At 49.1% G+C, this 15,455-nt stretch overlaps 1 pseudogene; it reads left to right on the forward strand.

Moving 5' to 3' along the window:
• Positions 1-14,621: 14,621 nt before the first annotated feature.
• Positions 14,622-15,416, forward strand: LOC145361978 (NADH dehydrogenase [ubiquinone] iron-sulfur protein 3, mitochondrial pseudogene; annotated as a pseudogene).
• The last annotated feature ends 39 nt before the right edge of the window (positions 15,417-15,455 follow it).

Genomic DNA, 15,455 nt, shown 5'->3' on the forward strand with positions numbered 1-15,455 from the left:
GACAGTGCAGTGCTCACTCTGTACTAACCCTCTGACAGTGCAGTGCTCACTCTGTACTAACCCTCTGACAGTGCAGTGCTCACTCTGTACTAACCCTCTGACAGTGCAGTGCTCACTCTGTACTAACACTCTGACAGTGCAGTGCTCCCTCTGTACTAACACTCTGACAGTGCAGTGCTCAGTCTGTACTAATCCTCTGACAGTGCAGTGCTCACTGTGTACTAACCCTCTGACAGTGCAGTGCTCACTCTGTACTAACCCTCTGACAGTGCAGTGCTCACTCTGTACTAACACTCTGACAGTGCAGTGCTCACTCTGTACTAACCCTCTGACAGTGCAGTGCTCACACTGTACGAACCCTCTGACAGTGCAGTGCTCACTCTGTACTAACCCTCTGACAGTGCAGTGCTCACTCTGTACTAACCCTCTGACAGTGCAGTGCTCACTCTGTACTAACACTCTGACAGTGCAGTGCTCACTCTGTACTAACCCTCTGACAGTGCAGTGCTCACACTGTACGAACCCTCTGACAGTGCAGTGCTCACTCTGTACTAACCCTCTGACAGTGCAGTGCTCACTCTGTACTAACCCTCTGACAGTGCAGTGCTCACTCTGTACTAACCCTCTGACAGTGCAGTGCTCACTCTGTACTAACACTCTGACAGTGCAGTGCTCCCTCTGTACTAACACTCTGACAGTGCAGTGCTCAGTCTGTACTAATCCTCTGACAGTGCAGTGCTCACTGTGTACTAACCCTCTGACAGTGCAGTGCTCACTCTGTACTAACCCTCTGACAGTGCAGTGCTCACTCTGTACTAACCCTCTGACAGTGCAGTGCTCACTCTGTACTAACCCTCTGACAGTGCAGTGCTCACTGTGTACTAACCCTCTGACAGTGCAGTGCTCACTCTGTACTAATCCTCTGACAGTGCAGTGCTCACTCTGTACTAACCCTCTGACAGTGCAGTGCTCACACTGTACTAACCCTCTGACAGTGCAGTGCTCACTCTGTACTAACACTCTGACAGTGCAGTGCTCACACTGTACTAACCCTCCGACAGTGCAGTGCTCCCTCTGTACTAACACTCTGACAGTGCAGTGCTCACACTGTACGAACCCTCTGACAGTGCAGTGCTCACTCTGTACTAACCCTCTGACAGTGCAGTGCTCACTCTGTACTAATCCTCTGACAGTGCAGTGCTCACACTGTACTAATCCTCCGACAGTGCAGTGCTCAGTCTGTACTAATCCTCTGACAGTGCAGTGCTCACACTGTACTAATCCTCCGACAGTGCAGTGCTCAGTCTGTACTAATCCTCTGACAGTGCAGTGCTCACTCTGTACTAATCCTCTGACAGTGCAGTGCTCACACTGTACTAATCCTCCGACAGTGCAGTGCTCACTCTGTACTAACACTCTGACAGTGCAGTGCTCACTCTGTACTAACACTCTGACAGTGCAGTGCTCACTCTGTACTAACCCTCTGACAGTGCAGTGCTCAGTCTGTACTAACACTCTGACAGTGCAGTGCTCAGTCTGTACTAACACTCTGACAGTGCAGTGCTCACTCTGTACTAATCCTCTGACAGTGCAGTGCTCACTCTGTACTAACACTCTGACAGTGCAGTGCTCACTCTGTACTAACACTCTGACAGTGCAGTGCTCACTCTGTACTAATCCTCCGACAGTGCAGTGCTCAGTCTGTACTAATCCTCTGACAGTGCAGTGCTCACACTGTACTAATCCTCCGACAGTGCAGTGCTCAGTCTGTACTAATCCTCTGACAGTGCAGTGCTCACTCTGTACTAATCCTCTGACAGTGCAGTGCTCACACTGTACTAATCCTCCGACAGTGCAGTGCTCACTCTGTACTAACACTCTGACAGTGCAGTGCTCACTCTGTACTAACACTCTGACAGTGCAGTGCTCACTCTGTACTAACCCTCTGACAGTGCAGTGCTCAGTCTGTACTAACACTCTGACAGTGCAGTGCTCAGTCTGTACTAACACTCTGACAGTGCAGTGCTCACTCTGTACTAATCCTCTGACAGTGCAGTGCTCACTCTGTACTAACACTCTGACAGTGCAGTGCTCACTCTGTACTAACACTCTGACAGTGCAGTGCTCACTCTGTACTAATCCTCTGACAGTGCAGTGCTCACTCTGTACTAACCCTCTGACAGTGCAGTGCTCACTCTGTACTAACACTCTGACAGTGCAGTGCTCACACTGTACTAACCCTCTGACAGTGCAGTGCTCACTCTGTACTAACCCTCTGACAGTGCAGTGCTCACTGTGTACTAACCCTCTGACAGTGCAGTGCTCACTCTGTACTAACACTCTGACAGTGCAGTGCTCAGTCTGTACTAATCCTCTGACAGTGCAGTGCTCAGTCTGTACTAACACTCTGACAGTGCAGTGCTCACTCTGTACTAACACTCTGACAGTGCAGTGCTCACTCTGTACTAACACTCTGACAGTGCAGTGCTCACTCTGTACTAACACTCTGACAGTGCAGTGCTCAGTCTGTACTAATCCTCTGACAGTGCAGTGCTCACTCTGTACTAACACTCTGACAGTGCAGTGCTCACTCTGTACTAACACTCTGACAGTGCAGTGCTCAGTCTGTACTAACCCTCTGACAGTGCAGTGCTCAGTCTGTACTAACACTCTGACAGTGCAGTGCTCAGTCTGTACTAACCCTCTGACAGTGCAGTGCTCACTCTGTACTAACACTCTGACAGTGCAGTGCTCAGTCTGTACTAACCCTCTGACAGTGCAGTGCTCACTCTGTACTAACCATCTGACAGTGCAGTACTCACTCTGTACCAACCCTCCGACAGTGCAGTGCTCACTGTGTACTAACCCTCTGACAGGGCAGTGCTCACTCTGTACTAACCCTCTGACAGGGCAGTGCTCACTCTGTACTAACCCTCTGACAGTGCAGTGCTCACTCTGTACTGACCCTCTGACAGGGCAGTGCTCACTCTGTACTGACCCTCCCACAGTGCGGTGCTCCCTCAGCACCGACCCTCCCACAGTGCAGCACTCCCTCAGCACCGACCCTCCCCACAGCGCAGCGCTCCCTCAGCACCGACCCTCCCACACAGAGCGGCACTCCCTTAGCACTGACCCTCCCACACAGTGCGGCACTCCCTCAGCACTGACCCTCCCACAGGGCGGCACTCCCTCAGCACCGACCCTCCCCATAGTGCGGCACTCCCTCAGCACCGACCCTCCTACACAGTGCGGCACTCCCTCAGCACTGACCCTCCCACACAGAGCGGCACTCCCTCAGCACCGACCCTCCCACACAGTGCGGCACTCCCTCAGCACTGACCCTCCCACACAGTGCGGCACTCCCTCAGCACTGACCCTCCCACACAGAGCGGCACTCCCTCAGCACCGACCCTCCCACACAGTGCGGCACTCCCTCAGCACTGACCCTCCCCACAGTGTGGCACTCCCTCAGCACTGACCCTCTGACAGTGCGGCACTCCCTCAGCACTGACCCTCTGACGGTGCGGCGCTCCCTCAGCACTGACCCTCTGACAGTGCGGCACTCCCTCTGCACTGACCCTCTGACAGTGCGGCACTCCCTCAGTACTGACCCTCTGACAGTGCGGCACTCCCTCAGCACTGACCCTCTGACAGTGCAGTGCTCCCTCAGCACTGACCATCTGACAGAGCGGCACTCCCTCAGCACTGACCCTCTGACAGTGTGGCACTCCCTCAGCACTGACCCTCTGACAGTGCGGCGCTCCCTCAGCACTGACCCTCTGACAGTGCGGCGCTCCCTCAGTACTGACCCTCTGACAGTGCGGCACTCCCTCAGTACTGACCCTCTGACAGTGCGGCACTCCCTCAGCACTGACCCTCTGACAGTGCGGCGCTCCCTCAGCACTGACCCTCTGACAGTGCGGCGCTCCCTCAGTACTGACCCTCTGACAGTGCAGCACTCCCTCAGCACTGACCCTCTGACAGTGCGGCGCTCCCTCAGCACTGACCCTCTGACAGTGCAGCACTCCCTCAGTACTGACCCTCTGACAGAGCGGCACTCCCTCAGCACTGACCCTCTGACAGTGCTGCACTCCCTCAGCACTGACCCTCTGACAGTGCGGCACTCCCTCAGCACTGACCCTCTGACAGTGCTGCACTCCCTCAGCACTGACCCTCTGACAGTGCGGCGCTCCCTCAGTACTGACCCTCTGACAGTGCAGCACTCCCTCAGCACTGACCCTCTGACAGTGCGGCACTCCCTCAGCACTGACCCTCTGACAGTGCGGCGCTCCCTCAGCACTGACCCTCTGACAGTGCGGCGCTCCTTCAGTACTGACCCTCTGACAGTGCGGCACTCCCTCAGCACTGACCCTCTGACAGTGCGGCACTCCCTCAGTACTGACCCTCTGACAGTGCAGCACTCCCTCAGCACTGACCCTCTGACAGTGCAGCACTCCCTCAGCACTGACCCTCTGACAGTGCAGCACTCCCTCAGCACTGACCCTCTGACAGTGCGGCACTCCCTCAGCACTGACCCTCTGACAGTGCAGCACTCCCTCAGTACTGACCCTCTGACAGTGCAGCACTCCCTCAGCACTGACCCTCTGACAGTGCGGCACTCCCTCAGTACTGACCCTCTGACAGTGCGGCACTCCCTCAGTACTGACCCTCTGACAGTGCGGCACTCCCTCAGCACTGACCCTCTGACAGTGCGGCACTCCCTCAGTACTGACCCTCTGACAGTGCGGCACTCCCTCAGTACTGACCCTCTGACAGTGCGGCACTCCCTCAGCACTGACCCTCTGACAGTGCGGCACTCCCTCAGCACTGACCCTCTGACAGTGCGGCACTCCCTCAGTACTGACCCTCTGACAGTGCGGCACTCCCTCAGTACTGACCCTCTGACAGTGCGGCACTCCCTCAGCACTGACCCTCTGACAGTGCGGCACTCCCTCAGCACTGACCCTCTGACAGTGTGACACTCCCTCAGCACTGACCCTCTGACAGTGCGGCACTCCCTCTGCACTGACCCTCTGACAGTGCGGCACTCCCTCAGCACTGACCCTCTGACAGTGCGGCACTCCCTCTGCACTGACCCTCTGACAGTGCGGCACTCCCTCAGCACTGACCCTCTGACAGTGCGGCACTCCCTCAGCACTGACCCTCTGACAGTGCGGCGCTCCCTCAGTACTGACCCTCTGACAGTGCGGCACTCCCTCAGTACTGACCCTCTGACAGTGCGGCACTCCCTCAGTACTGACCCTCTGACAGTGCGGCGCCCCCTCAGCACTGACCCTCTGACAGTGCGGCACTCCCTCAGCACTGACCCTCTGACAGTGCGGCACTCCCTCAGTACTGACCCTCTGACAGTGCGGCACTCCCTCAGCACTGGTAGTCGTGTCAGGGCTTGAATCCATAAGCTTCTGTCTCAAAAGCAAGAAAAGTCCACCACAAAAGGGATGATAGTCCATTGTGTAGTATTAACATCTTTCAACTTGATGAGCAGAGACAGAATGCATAATAAAATACTTATTTATGTATGAATTGGGCTGGAGTGAACGCTCCTACATTCCTATCAGATGTAGCTAGTGGATTTGGCAACTTGTTGCCAATGCCTTGAATACCTGGCAGAAGGATGCAGTTTCCATTTAACAGCTGAAAGTGTATCTTCTTCCGATCTTCACACCTGCAGCTGTTGAATTATTACATTATTTTTAATATAGTTTGCAATTTCAGACAGTGTTTTCCACCAACAGCAGAATGTCTGTCTGGAGTGGAGTATCCCTCGCACCGTTACACAGGAAGAAGAGACCATTTGGCCCCACAAGACTGTTCCAACATTTAGATCATGGCTGATCTGTATTTCAGCCTCATTTACCCATCTTTGCTCCATATCTGTTGATATTCTTCCCCAACAAAAACCTATTTGTGTCAGTTGTGGCTCAGTCATGAGCAACCTGCCTCTGAGTCATAAAGTCCTGGGTTCAGCAAATAAAAAAAATCAAGGCTGACATTCCAGTGCAGTACTGAAGGAGTGCTGCGCTGTTTGAGATGCTGTCTTCCAGATGAGTGTCTTTAAGAAAGAGATAGATGGTTCTTGATTAATAAGGGGATCAGGGGAAAAGGCAGGAGAATGGGGATGAGAAAAACATCAGCCATGATTGAATGGGGGAGCAGACTCGATGGGCCAAGTGGCCTCATTCTGCTTCTATGTCTTATGGTCTTAAATTGTGACCCCCATCTGTCAATGTGAAAGATCCCATTGCACTATGCTTAAGAAAAGCCAGGGAGTTCTTCCTGGTGTCTTGGCCGATATTTATCCCACAAGCAATATCACTGAAACAGATAACCTGGTCATTATCACACTGCTATTTGTGGGAATGTGCTGTATGTATATTGCTGCTGTGTTTCCCACATTACAACAGGGACTACAGTTCAAAAATAAAACTTAATTGGTTGTAAAGCACTTTGAGATGTCTGGTGGTCATGAGAAACACTATATAAGTGCAATTTGTGCAAGGACCCCCAACTGTTGACATTATATATTAATGATTCAGAAGAGGGAACTGAATGTATTATCTCCAAATTTGCAGATGTTTGCATCAGTTACTGAAAGTAAGCGTGCAGGTACAGCAGGCAGTAAAGGTGGCAAATGGTATGTTGGCCTTCATAGCGAGAGGATTTGAGTATCGGGATAGGGATGTTTTGCTGCAATTGTACAGGGCGTTGGTGAGGCCACACCTGGAGTATTGTGTGTAGTTTTGGTCTCCTTATCTGAGGAAGGATGTCCTTGCTATAGACGGAATGCAGTGAAGGTTTACCAGGCTGATTCCTGGGATGGCAGGTCTCTCATATGAGGAGAGACCAAGTCGGTTAGGATTATATTCACTGGAGTTTAGAAGAGTGAGAGGGGATCTCATAGAAACTTATAAAACTCTAACAGGGTTAGACAGGGTAGATTCAGAAAGAATGTTCCCGATGGTGGAGGGAGTCCAGAACTAGGGGGTTATAGTTTGAGGATAAGGGGGAAACCTTTTAGAATTGAGGTGAGGAGAAATTTCTTCACCCAGAGGGTGGGGAATGTGTGGAATTCATAATCACAGAATGTAGTTGAGGCCAAAACATCTGATTTCAAGAAGAAATTAGATATCGCTCTTGGGGCTAAAGGGATCGAGGGATATGGGGGGAAGGGGGATCAGGATATTGAATTTGATGATCAGCTATGATCAAAATGAATGGCAGAACAGGTTCAAAGGGCCAAATAATCTACTCAAAGAACAAAGAACAAAGAACAAAATCAGCCTGGGAAACAGGCCCTTCGGCCCAACGAGCCCGCGCCGCCATCTCAACACCACCAGTCCCCCCCTCCACCCACGACCCCTGTCTAATGTTTTATGACCATCCAGATTGAGGGAAACTGATTTAGGGATGATTTATTCCTGCCAATCAGCCTAACAGCACATCTTTGGGGTGTGGGAGAAAACCGGAGCACCCGGAGAAAACCCACGCAAGCACGGGGAGAATGCGCAAACTCCCACAGACACCGGCCCAAATCCATGTGTCTGCACAGCAATCAGCGATAGTCACTGAGCTGTCGTCTTGCCCAGTATCTGGTCCAGTTTAGGCACACACTAACGACATGAAGCACTAGGCCAATCTCGAACAACCAAGAGCAGCCCCAGTACGACCCATCGCGTGTATGCCCCTCATTGGACACGAGGTGGACCGACTTAAAACCTGTGAGTGAAAAGAGAAAAAACATTATTATCATACTATACCCATTTACATTCCCAGGGACGCCCCAATGCTAATGACCCTTATTTAAAAGGATCTCCTATATCCACCCATCTCCAACTCAGTCATGTGCCTGTCCAAGTTACTCTTAAAGGACTCTAACGTGTTTGCCTCCACCACCTTACTTGGCAGAGCATTCCATACTCCCACTACCCTCTGTGTGAAAAACCTCCCTCTAATATCTGTGTTGTACCACTCCCCCCTCACCTTAAGTCCATGGCCCCTCGTACTGTGTGTCTCTATTATAGGAAATAGCTTACCTCTGTTTACTCTATCTATACTCTTCATAATCTTATATACCTTTATTAGATCCCCCCTCAGTCGGCGTCTTTCAAGGGAAAAGAGCCCCAATTTGCTCAATCTTTCCTCATAGCCCAGTCCTTCCATACCAGGCAACATCCTGGTAAACCTCCTCTGCACTCTCTCCAGAGTCTCCACGTCCTTCCGGTAGTAAGGCGACCAGAACTGGACGCAGTACTCCAAATGCGGCCTAACCAACGTTCTGTACAACTGCAACATTAGACTCCAGCTCTTATATTCTATATCCCTTCCTATAAAGGCTAATATACCATAGGCTTTCTTCACAACCTTCTCCACTTGTACTGCCACCTTCAAAGACTTGTGCACTCCTGCTTCTAGTTTCTGTGTAAGTCTTTCTTTCTTGCGGTCCTCAAAGTTCTAATTGACCCTTAGATTACAGGAATCATAGAATCCCTGCAGTGCTGACGGAAGCCATTCAGCCATCAAGTCTGTACTGACTCTCTGACAGAGCATCCCACCCAGGCCCTCCACCCGCCCCATCCATATAACCCCATGCGTTTACCCCACTAATCCCCTGAACCTATAGATCTTGGGACACCATGGGGTAATTTCCCATGGCCAATCCTCTATGATTATGACTGTATGATCCCCAACATCCACAGTCTTTTAGGGGATAGAGTTCATCTTTTGGATCTTGGGAAGAAACTGGAGCATCTGGAGAAAACCCTCGCAGAGAGAGAGGAAGTGCAAACTCCACACACAGATAGTGACCCGAGGCTGGAATTGAACCTGGGTTCCTGGCGCTGTGTGGCAGCAGTGCTAACCCACTGTGACACCGTGCAGAAGGGCTGGTTAGATGGGCGAACAGAAGCAAATGGAATTTAACCCTGAAAAGTGTGAGCTAATGCATTTTGGGAGGACTAACAAGGCAAGGGGATAGACAATGAATGATCGGACCCTAGGAAGTACAAAGGACCAGAGGAGCCTTGAAGTATATGTCTTCAGATCCCTGAAGGCAGCAGGACAGGTAGATAAGATGGTTAACAAGGCATAAGGGATACTTGCCTTTATTAATTGAGACATTGAATATGAGAGCAGGGAGGTTATGACGGAATTGTATAAAACACTGGTTAGGTCACAGCTAGAGTACTGTGTGCTGTTCTGGTCACCACATTATAGGAAGGATGTGATTGTACTAAAGAGGGTGCAGAGGGGATTCTCCAGGATGTTGCCTGGGCTGGAATATTTCAACTATTAAGGGTGACTGGTTCAGCTGGGGTTGTTTTCCTTGGAGCAGAGAAGGCTGAGGGGGGACCTGATGGAGGGGTATAAAATTGAGGGACATTGAGAGGGTGGAAAGGAAGGAACTTTTTCCCTTTATCAGAAGGGTCAGTAACCAGGGGGCATTGATTTAAGTTAAGGGCCAGGAGGTTTATAGGCAATGTGAGGGAAAAGTTTTTCTCCCAGAGGGTGTAGGAATCTGGAACTTGCTGCCTGAAAGGATGATAGAGGTGGGAACCCTCACAACATTTAAAGAAGCATTTAGATGAGCACTTGAAATGCCATCACATCCAGGGTTACAGACCAAGCTTCCGGCAAATGGGATTAGAATAGATAGGTGCTTGATGGCCAGTGCAGACACGGTGGGTCGAAGGTCCTCTTTCTGTGCTGTAAAACCCTATGATTATGACTGTATGATCCCCAACATCCAGTCTTTTCAGGGATAGAGTTCCAGATTTCCATTTGTGTCTGAAAAAGTACTTCTCTCCAAAATGGCCTAGCTCAAATTTAAAATTGATGTCCCCTTGCTCTGGGTTCCCCCATCACTGGACATTGTTTCGCTAACCAATTCTCTCTTTGATCATTTTAAATGCCTCAATTGGATCATGCTTTAATCTTGTAATCTCAAGGAAATACAAGCCAAGCTTATGCGACCAAAGAAATCATATTGTACTTGAAACATTAACTCTGCTTCTCTCTGCACAGATGCTGCCAAACCTACAACCCTGTCTTAGAATCATAGAATCCCTACAGTGCAGAAAGAGGCCCATCAAGTCTGCACCAACCACAATCCCACCCAGGCTCTATCCTCAGAACCTCATGTATTTATCTTCCTAGTCTCCCCTGACACTGTGGGCCAATTTACCTTGGGCAATTTACCATGGCCAATCAACCTGACCCACAAATCTTTGGACTTGCCTGTAGTGGAGGACTCCTAATCTCCCCATACTGAAATATCCATTTCTGGAACTCTTTAAAAATGAAAGCCAATGGTTTGAACCATCCAGATGTTGGGCGTACCGCTACTTTTGGTGAATTTTCCATAGGTTAGAACTATTTCACTTTGGAATTCTGGGGCCAAAACTAGGCCAATGTTAGTGGGATAATCCCAGAGCGGAATGACTTTGAGTGAAAGTACTCAGTGGAGTTCCCAGTAGGTATATGGAAACTATGCACAATGCGATTAGATTTGGATGGTCTACATGGCCGCAGTGCAGCAGGGTTGCTTTTCTGAGACGAGGTACCTTCTCAGGCTAGGCTAAGCTTCATGATGCTGCCAACATCAGTGCACCATGGGAGCTGTTTAATCTTAGCTCCTACCAGCAATTTCCCACTTCCCCATCTCACTCATGTCATTAAGGAAAACTTTGTTCATATTTTGACGATTTCTTCTCCATTTTTCCCTTCCTCTCTATAGCTAATCTCACACCCGTGCTAGAAGCTAGCTTGAGAGCAGTATTGGAAGAGACCAGGTGGCAGGACACTTTCTGCCCATCTTGGTTCTGCAGTGATACATATTATGCGGAGAAGAGGAGAAAAGACAAGTTAAGTCAGAGAGAGAGATCAGGTGCCAATGGCAGAGTGTGCATAAAGGATGCATATTTTGAATTCTATAGAATAATTTTTAGTTGCTGAGAGTGAGTGGAGTTGGCAGCCTGCTCCCAATATTGCTTCAGAGCTGATTGCTAAAAGGTAGGAGGAGGAGCTGGGTCTGTTTGCTCTCTGAATCTCCTGTGTGAGGGAAAAAGGAGCTCAGTATGTCCTCCTGAGATGGAATCGCAAACTGCCTCACACAGCCCATGAGGTTCATGAGCATTGGAACACCCTAATGTTAGGGTGCTCATGTCTAGTAAACCCATTACTTAATTCCAGTCCAGCATCTGATCAGCCGAGGAGATCCTCTAAGCAACCTGCTTCTGATGGAACTCCTGCAGGAAAAGACTTATGGAAGATCAAGTGGTGGTGACGGGTCTGAGAGGAGATATCCCTGTAAAATAAATAACTGCATTCTCTGAACGAGAAGCCAAGCACAACAGAACACCCAAAGAGTTGTCCAACTGTTGCGTCTGCACTGTCTGCAACGTGATTTAAGTACATTGGAAAAATGTAGACCATTCCATCAAAGCAGATGCTAAAATATTTTAGCCGTATTTCCTTAAACAGAGCCAAGAGGTGCAAATCTTTTGAGACACTTTGTGTGGAATCAACTCACATTCCGAGTGTTTGAGGAATTGTTCACCATAAGTAATCCTCTGCTGCCCCAAATCCTCACTCACACCAAGGATGATACCAGAACTTGAGAGGGTTATAATACCAGGAAAGATTGAATAGGCTGGGGCCTATTCCTCTCCAGGAATGAGAAGGCTGAGGGGTGACCTGATAGGGGTCTCTCAGGTAATAAAGGATAAACGCAGAGATCTTTTCATATTTGGGAAAGACCAGAACTTGGGGGGGGGCGCCGTCAATATCAGACAGTCACTAATAAATCCAATCAGGGGAATTCAGGAGAAACTCCTTCACCCAGAGACTGGGGAAAATGTTGAAATGGGAGGAAAATGGATTAACACGTGGGAAAAGGTAATGAATGGATATGGTGATAGGGGTGAGGTGAAAAGAGTATGAGGGAATTTGTGTGGAGCAAAAACTCTGGTATGGATCTAGTGGACTTAATAGCCTGTTTCAGTGCTCTTAATACTTTGTAAAAGTCCTGCTCACCCATCTGTTCTCTGGTCACTGACTCGCATTGGCTCCCAGTCCACCAATGCCTTGAATTTAAAATTCTCATCTTTGGGTATAGATTCCTCCAATGGCCTCCTCCTTATCAAGATGTGGATGTGCCGGCATTGGACTGGGGTAAACACAGTAAAAAGTCTGACAACACCAGGTTTAAGTCCAACCGATTTATTTGATAGTAAACTCACAAGCTTTCGGGTTAGCCCCTTCGTCAGGTGAATGGAGAGTTCTGGCCTCAGACAGAGCATATAAAGCACAGACAGTTTACAGATTACTGATTAGAATGCGAATCTTTACACCTAACCTGCTGTTCAAGTCTTAAAGTGGCTGACAATGTGAGTGGAAGGAGCACTGATCACAGGTTAAAGAGATGTGTATTGTCTCCAGACAGTACAGTGAGTGAGGTTTTGCAAGTCCAGGCAAGTCACGGGGGTTACAGATAGTGCGACATGAACCCAAGATCCCTGTTGAGACCGTCCTCATGTGTGCGGAACTTGGCTATCAGTCTCTGCTCAGCGACTCTGCGCTGTCGTGTGTTGTGAAGGCTGCCTTGGAGAACGCTTACCCGAAGGTCAGAGGCTGAATGCCCGTGACCACTGAAGTGTTCGCCAACAGGAAGGGAACAGTCTTGCCTGGTGATTGTCGAGCGATGTTCATTCATCCGTTGTTGTAGCGTCTGCATGGTCTCCCCAATGTCATGCTTCGGGACATCCTTTCTTGCAACGTATCAGGGAGACAACATTGGCCGAGTTGCAAGAGTATTTACCGTGTACCTGGTGGATGGTATTCTCACGTGTGATGATGTCATCTGTGTCGATGATCCGGCATGTCTTGCAGAGGTTGCTGTGGCAGGGTTGTGTGGTGTTGTGGTCGCTGTTCTCCTGAAGGCTGGGTAGTTTGCTGCGAACAATGATCTGTTTGAGGTTGAGTGGTTGTCTGAAGGCAAGAAGTGGGGGTGTGGGGATGGCCCTGGCGAGATGTTCATCTTCATCAATGATATGTTGAAGACTCCGGAGAAGATGTCGTAGCTTCTCCACTCCAGGGAAGTACTGGACGATGAAGGGTACTCTGTCCACTGTGTCCCGTGTTTGTCTTCTGAGGAGATCGGTGCGGTTTTTTGCTGTGGCGCATCGGAACTGTCGATCTATGAGTCGAGCGCCATATCCTGTTCTTATGAGGGCATCTTTCAGTGTCTGGAGGTGAATTAATACAGAGGAGCATCCCAAGACATTTCACAGGGACATCAATAAAAATAACGGACGTCAGACCAAAGGAAGATATTGGGAGAGGGCAGTAAAAGATTGGATGGGAAGGTTTTAGGGAGCATCTTACAGTGAATGATACAGAGTCAGAAAGGTTTACAGCATGGAAACAGGCCCTTCTGTCATCAAGCCAATTTTGTATCCATTTGGCCACCTCACCCTGGATCAAAGAGTCATAGAGGTTTATAGCATGGAAATAGGCCCTTTGGCTCAACTTGTCCATGCCACCCTTTTTTTAAACCCCTAAGCTTGTCCCAATTGCCTGCTTTTGGTCCAAATCCTTCTGTACCCATCTTACCCATGTAACTGTCTAAAGGCTTTTTAAAAGACAAAATTGTACCTGCCTCTATTACTACCTTTGGCAGACACTCATCATCCTCTGTGTGAAAAAAATTGCCCCTCTGGACCCTTTTGTATCTCTCCCCTCTCACTTTAAACCTATGTCCTCTAGTTTTAGACTCCCCTACCTTTGGGAAAAGATATTGACTATGTAGCTGATCTATGCCCCTCATTATTTTATAGACCTCTATAAGATCACCCCTCAGCTTCCTACACTCCAGAGAAAAAAATTCCAGTCTCTCCAGCGTCTCCTTATATCTCAAACTATTAAGTCCCGGTAGCATCCTAGTAAATCTTTTCTGCACTCTTTCTAGTTTAATAATATCATTTCTACGGTAGGGTGATCAGAACTGTACACAGTATTCCAAGTGTGGCCTTACCAATGTCTTGTCCAACTTCAGCAAGATGTCCCAACTCCTGCATTCAATGTTCTGACCAATGAAACCAAGCATGCCGAAAACCTTCTTCACCACTCTGTCCACCTGTGACTCCACTTTCAAGGAGCTATGAACCTGTACCCCTAAATCTCTTTGTTCTGTAAGTCTCCCCAATGCCCTACCATTAACTGAGTAAGTCCTGCCCTGGTTCAATCTACCAAAATGCATCACCTCGCATTTATCGAAATTAAACTCCATCTGCCCACTGGCCCACTTGATCAAGATCCCATTGCAACCCGAGATCACCTTCCTCGCTGTCCACTATGCCACCAATCTTGGTGTCATCTGCAAACTTACTAACCATGCCTCCTGTATTCTCATCCAAATCATTAATATAAATGACAAATAACAGTGGACCTAGCACTGATCCCTGAGGCACACTGCTGGTCACAGATCTCCAGTTTGAAAAACAACCCTCTACAACCACCCTCTGGCTTCTGTCATCAAGCCAATTTTGTATCCATTTAGTTACCTCACTCTGGATCCCGTGAGATTTAACCTTATGCAATCCGGTTCCAGTGCCATGGCGGCCAGGCTGGTGAGTTTGGCTCGGGCCGGATTCCAGAGAACTTTCCGGAACCTGGCTCCTGGCCACAGTGTTTTAGCTTCACAGACCAAGTTTGAGGTATCTGTTTCAGATCCTCAACCTATTGTCCGACCAAGGAATGAACTACTGTACAACCAGCTGTCTGCATTTGGTGAATATGTTGCTGAGATTCTTCCCAAATACATCCAGCAGGTGCAGGTGACTTGTTTCAATGAGTTGGAGATTTTTGTCCATCCGGATGGCATAATCCCAGTGCTGACCTTTCTGCGGGATCACACCAACTCTCAGTTCGGATCGCTTGCGGGTGAGACTGCAATGGATATCCCTTCCCGTCCATTTTGATTTGAGATTGTGTATAACCTGCTTTCACTGCAGTTTAACTCTCATATCCGAGTGAAGACTTACACTGATGAGTTGATGCCACTGGATTCCTTGGTAGCTGTATTCAAGGCAGTAAATTGGTACGAGAGAGAGATTTGAGATGTGTATGGTGTGTTTTTTGCTGACCATCCAGATCTAAGATGAATTCTCACAGACTATGGGTTTGAAGGTCATCCCTTTCGCAAAGACTTCCCACTCTCTGGCTGCAAAGAGGTGCACTATGATGATGAAGTCAAATGTGTTGTAGCTGAGCCTGTTGAACTTGCCCAAGAATTCCACAAATTTGACCTGAACAGCCCATGGGAAGTGTTCCCAGCACACCGTGAGCCAACTGAATTGCCCAAACTTGAGGCAGAAGAGAAAAGGCCTGAGGCTAAATGAAGGGGCAGCTGAATTTTTGGGGAAAACCTGGATGCATGT

Source organism: Carcharhinus amblyrhynchos, chromosome X, assembly GCF_965287045.1.
Source record: "Carcharhinus amblyrhynchos chromosome X, sCarAmb.v2.hapA, whole genome shotgun sequence".
NCBI lineage: Eukaryota > Metazoa > Chordata > Chondrichthyes > Carcharhiniformes > Carcharhinidae > Carcharhinus > Carcharhinus amblyrhynchos.